At 36.4% G+C, this 6,504-nt stretch overlaps 1 protein-coding gene across 5 annotated transcripts in view; it reads right to left on the reverse strand.

Moving 5' to 3' along the window:
• Positions 1 to 6,504, reverse strand: part of myo5b (myosin VB) — a 142,553-nt gene that overhangs the window by 26,694 nt on the left and 109,355 nt on the right. The window lies entirely within an intron of this gene.

Below are 6,504 nucleotides of genomic sequence, written 5' to 3' on the forward strand. Positions count from 1 at the left end.
TTATCATCAGTGTCCATTTTTGTCGATTTTTAGTTTACTACATCATTTGAACAGATAAACTGTCCCTTACATTTTGCCAAAATTTCTTGATAAACAGACCAATAGAAATACTTCAAAATTACCTGGAATAAACTCTTTTTACATTGACTTCCATTGAAAGTTTAGAATATGTTTTCTCTCTCCTGTAAAGTTGCTGTTTTGGACATAATTGTTTTTTATTGGACAGCACTAATTCAAGCCTCAGTTCACTTTAACGCTCTAAACACAAAATATATAAGAATGAACTCTTAAGGATATTTAGAAATCAGTGTTGGGCACGTTACTTTGAAAAAGTAATTAGTTATAGTTACTCGTTACTTCTCCAAAAAAGTAACTGAGTTACTAACGGAGTTACTCCACTATAAAAGTAATTAGTTACCAGTAAAAGTAACTATCGCGTTACTTTTTATTATTCGCCCGTCAAAAAAAGGAAATCAATTATGCATTTACTATTATTATTAGAAAAATAACAAAAAATAACAAACGAAAATAAACCCAAAATGTTGACAAAAATATAATCTAACGAATTTCCAAAAAATAAAACGAAATTCTCCACACAACCAAAGAAAATTACTAAAACTTGTAATACTGAAAAAAGCGGAAAAACGGGTCTGGGGATGAAATTTAACAAACCAAGCCACACTCAAAAGAAATATGTATATATAAAACAAAATAATGGACAAAAACAACAATTTAATGCCCGTTAAAATGGTATTAATATAACAGCTTCACCAAAAGAGAATAGAGCTTAGATCGTGCCCAAAAAATCCGACCCAGCCGGAGCCCGTGCACATTCTGCCCAAGCCCGAACCATAAACTGTCATTATGAGCCTGACCCGATCCGCCCCATAAACTGTCTGTTTTCGGGCTGATTGAATGAGCGAAATATAATCAGAATTATGTTAATTAACACTGTAACATAGAAGCATAGAACTATTATTTAATTTAAATGATTTTTAAGAACAGCTACACACAATGCTGCAAGTCAAACGCGGAGGCGTTCACGTGCGCCCAGAGCTACGTGATTACAGTTTTCATTTTTTTTATAGTTTAATTTTATTTTGTTTTTATTTTTTCTGTTCATTTTAGGGTGGGCTTGCTAGCGCGAGCGCTTTACACAAGAACTAACGGACCACGAGTGCCGCGCGCTAGGCACAACAACTCCCGCTGTACAACTCCGCTGTACAACAGCGCTTATAAATAAATTAAACACAAAAATGAGGGTATTCTATCAGTAATTTCAGTTCGTTTTAGTTAGTTTTATAAACACAAAATACAGTTCGAGATAGTTATGTTTTTCCTTTTAATTACCGTTTTTATTAGATTCAGTTAACACAAATGTTTTTCACTTTCAATTTTCGCTATTTCGTTCGCTTTAGTGAACAATAATAATTGGTTACTTAGCAACATTGTGATTATCACACCAGAGCTTTATATAAAATAAAAATAGGAGCCTGATTTCGGGTCGGTCCTCAGGTCAGGTGGGATTCGGGCAGAGAATCTAAGCTCTAAAATAGAAAGCAGCAGCACCACAAAAACCGGAGCAGCTAAAAAGAGCTTAACGTCCTTAATTCGGAACTTGGGTTGTCCACGGCAATCACTGAATTGATAAGAGCACGCAAATCGTCACAATTGTGCCTCACTTCACCACGCCAAACCACAGGCACAGCGGCCAGAAGCTCAAGTTCACCGGACAGAGGAGGGGTTAACCAGGGCAAAGCGAAATAAAAAAAAAAAGTTCATAGAGCTGCTAAAGTAACGTGCAGTAACGGGGTGTCGGAAATGGTAACGGCGTTATAGTTAGTCATAGTAATTAGTTAGATTACTCGTTACTGAAAAAAAGTAACGGCGTTACTCCCAACACTGTTAGAAATATTGCTATTATATAAAAGCAATATGAATTACTGCTGGTTGCCAGAGCAGTTCCGAGAACTGTCTATCTTTCAACAATTATGATGTTCAGATACCAAGATAAGCTATATGGTTGTGAGTAAAATACAATAAAAGATCAACTACTGCATTTTATTTTTTTTTCTCTCTGTCTCTCGTTTCTCACTACTTCTGCTAGCCCACCAAATATAGACCAATGTTTTATATTATTATTATTAATTATTTAGTATTTCATTTTCACCCCACTATCACAATTTGCACAGAAGTTTAACATTTCTATCAATTTGTGTTACACAGGTTTAATTAATAATTCTTATTTTTTAATATGTTGTGCATTTGTTTAATTACATGCTAACGAGTTAATAGTTAGATTTTTGATAATTTAGCTATACATATTTCTTCTTTTTATTAATATTTCACAATTGCTTCAAATTTCCATTTTCACTCTACTTGGCACAGCAGCATATTTTTTTACAGTTTTTTACATACTTTACATACTACTACTAATAATAATAATCATTAAAAATGATATATGCAAAAGGGGCCTGAATGGAACCCCTATATAAAAAGTGCTCTAAGTTTGCTTACTTTAAATTACAACCAAACATAATTAAACCCAACCGGCTGAGATAAACTGACTCAGCAAATGTTGTGGTGTCCAATACTCACCCAGCACTGGGTTGCTATTCGAAATATATAACAATATCAAGGGCTTTGATCAGGACTGTGACTAAAAATAGCATTTTCAGTGTTTATAACAGGGCTGGCAGATCTTGGGGAATACATTAAATTATGATTCAAGTAAAACAATTCTTCAGCTCCACTCAGCTCCAAGCCATCTGCCTACTTTTATTAGTAAACATGCCATCATGTCACTGCTAAACAATTGGGGTGTGACGAGATCTCGTGGCTCGCGAGATTAAACGTGACGATATTTCTCGTCAAGCTTAAACCTGTCTCGCGGGAAGAAAAAATATTTTATAATAGTTAATAGTTTAGTGTGGACTTTTTAAGAGGGATCTGGCAACCCAGTAGCGATACCGCGGGTAGTCCAATGCGGACCCAAACCTACTGTGAAGGATTTAGTTGAATACACGCTTGCGGCGCAGTAAATCACAGACCAATCACTTGTGGGGTAAGATCACCAAACGCTCTCTTCAGTCAATCAGATCTGTGCAGACGCGGTAGGAAAAAATAAATGAATAAACACACCGTTCCTCGAGCCCGTGTTCTCAGGGTCGCGGTCGTGAAAAAACGCCTATATAAGGAGATGGGGATCCCGAAAACGGGCGGAAAAACGAGAACTGAACCATACTGAATTCTAAGTAAATAACTTACCCCTGGTATAGAAGATGCTTCTGCTACTTTTAAGTTGTATGTCTGGCTGCATTTTGGCTCCAGTGGAAACAATAAACGGTAACAGAGTGACCAACAAGATACAAACCATATGTAAATACTGTAAATAAATCCCACACGTGACTGTTTCATAGGCAGGTGTACTAATCACTTAGCTCTGTACTGTATTTAAAAGATGTTCTGTCTATGTTTGCACTTCAAGCATAGTCTTAATAACTGGTTATTGTTATGAATAGTTAAATTACAAGAGATTTAGGAGAAAAAAACATAAATCCTAGTCTTAATATGACTGGTTGTAGTTTACACTTATTGTTTGCTCTAGATAAGACCTAGAAAAGTTTTATTTTTATTTTTAATCTTATTTGTATTTCTATTTCCTATAAATCGGGTGAGAAAAACCAGTCTGTTAATTGTGCGTTATATGATTGTCAAATAAAACTAGTTTTATTAATTTTTCATTTTGACATTTTTTAAATCTCGTCTCGTCTCGTTCTCGTGAACCCAATATCGTATAGTCTCGTCTCGTGAGATTAGTGTCTCGTCACACCCCTACTAAACAATGAACTCTGAGTAACAGATGCCAAATATAACTGGGCAGTCTATTCTTACTAAACAGTCAAAAGAATGCAGAAAGGATTGGGTCATGTGCAGGATTAGTAGCCCAACAACATGAGCCAGCTAGGCTTTCTCTAAACCTTTAAAATCATTTTCATACCACTGAGATATTGCAGGAGTGCAGATTTAGTATTTTCTTATTCTGATGCATCAGAAAATAAGACGAACAGGGAGTGATCTGAGGTTAGGTGTGGGAAAAGTGGCTGCAATCTGAAAATGGCACAATCACTTTACATTTTCTCAAAGTGACTCTTCACTCTCAATTTGAAAATTCAAAGTAAGTTCACTCAGCTGTGAGGCGTCCATGTTTTTTCTCTGGAGTTACATAAGACCAGTGAAACACACCAAGAATATAGGCTACGTTCATATTACAAGCCACATTGCTCAAATATGATTTTTTTTGCTCAGATCAGATTTGGCCATCTTGATGGTTCACATTCACAAATGTAAGTGTAAGTAATCTGTATCTGTGTGTACTGTGAACGAATCTGTCCCTGAAAAGCTGTCTCACATGCGCACACTGATTATGAGTATAAAGGTCGCCTTCTTCACAAACAACAACTCATATTAGAGAGACGAGAGACTCGTATCTTTATAAAGGGGAATGGATGCGTTTGTTAGCAGCTCATATGTGGAGCATCTTTTGCTGGAGTGGAGAGTAAACAGCTGGTCTGAAGTTCATGCTCAGGTTGAGGAGGTGAGAAAAGGCAGGCGGTTTGCTTTTGCAGCTGCACCATGAGATTGTGGGTATGAGAGAGAAAAAGACGCCATGAAGCGCTAATGCTAATGCGTAAAAGCAAAAAGACGCATGAATTCCAATTTAACTGTTCACATTTATGACGCATGTCCATGGATCGGATACGTATCTGATTTAGGATCACATAGGGAAGGAGCTTAGATTTGTTTTCGGCAAAATCAGTAATTATCTGTGTAATAAATCAGGTTAAATTGCACCTGAAGAGTATATTTAATAGATGGGTCAGAACAAATTCGGCTCACGTTTTCCCAACAAACAGATATAGAACAAACTATTATGGTGCCAAAACAAACTGCACCAAGAGAGCAAATGAACCAGACCAAACTGTGCTGATGTTTTGTTGTGTTGTGATGTGTTTAAACCCCACCCACTAAATAGCAGTGTCTTCCCAGATCAGCTGTTCTGATTGGATAAAAAGAAAATTTTTCTTTAACTCAGATTTTTAATTATGATATGACGGTGCATTTTTATACTCGAAAAAAGGTTTTTAGCGCTATACATTAAATCATATCCCTATATTGTGTACATGTCATACCAAAGTTCTGGACAAAACTACAAGAGGCAAATTATATCTGTCCAGTATAGTTTATTTTACTCCAATCACGGATACACATTGTGTATTAGCTATTAATATCATGATATTTTTAGAATTACTTTTTAGAATTTCCTTTTTTTTATTAAATGTCGATTTTAAAACTATTTTGTTCCTTTTTTATTTCTTATTAAATGTTTTTTATTTAAATGTTTTCATGTTATCCCTTTTAAATATAAAAAAATAACGTTATACATTTTTTTATTAATTTATTTATTATTTGAGTAATTTATTTACTAAATCTTGTTTGTAAGTGCATTGCAGACAGAAACACAATTTTCTTTCATCACTGGAATATAATTTAGATCTGAAAGGGTTAAGCTAGCTGATTACCTACCTAGCATAGCTAAGTTACCTAGTGTAGTTTCGGTCTGTCTGCTGGTAGTTTCGGTGTTTCTCCACAGCCAGTGTGTGTGTGTTTGTTTTTAAAAAAATATTTAGACAGTTTTTGCTAACAATATCATTGTTTTAGTGTCTCAGAAAGTGGTGTTTCATGTGTGCTGCACCTGTTTATTGTTTATCTTCCCTTAAATCATAATGTGGGTTCAAAACAACCTGAAAACAAACATTAAACACCTTTTACACACATTTTCTTGTTTTAAGAGGACTAAAATGGGTTTACCCTGTAACCCACAGAGAACAGCCTAAAATCTCACAATAAGAGGACAATTAAAGAGCCACAGCAGCGCAGAAACTCACCTTACTGTACAGCTCGTTCACTGACATGATCCCACAGCAACGAAACTACACCATTAGCTATCGTTCGCGGCTCGAAAACGAAGGAATTAATAAGATTTCCATCAAGTTTTATACTCCAGGTGAAGCATATCCCGTCGCCATTCAGTGTCTCACGTCCTGGAAGCGGTTAAAATCCCCAACTTTGTACTTTTGGACTCGGAACTCACGGCGCGTTTAGCCTCCGGCGGGCTGACCCTTGCCTCCTCCTCCTCCTTCTCCTCTCCGCGACGGCGGCAGGTGTCTTCCTTTTCCCAGCACTAATATTTACAGTATTTTTCAGCTTCTCTCTGATAAAACCGAGAATTCCTGATGCCTAACTCTTACAGAGTTAAACAGGTCGATTCTCGTCCCTAAACTGTAGAAACTTTAAAAAGTAAAATCCCCGCAAACGCTGAGTTAAAGAGTGGAGCTAATTTATTGACTGATGCACATAATGACTGACAGTATTCCCGCCCATTTGCCACGCCCATTGGTTCTCCATGCTGCCGTTTACACATACTGCGTTCAGAGTTGCCAG

This window comes from Astyanax mexicanus, chromosome 17, assembly GCF_023375975.1.
Source record: "Astyanax mexicanus isolate ESR-SI-001 chromosome 17, AstMex3_surface, whole genome shotgun sequence".
Taxonomy (NCBI): Eukaryota; Metazoa; Chordata; class Actinopteri; order Characiformes; family Acestrorhamphidae; genus Astyanax; species Astyanax mexicanus.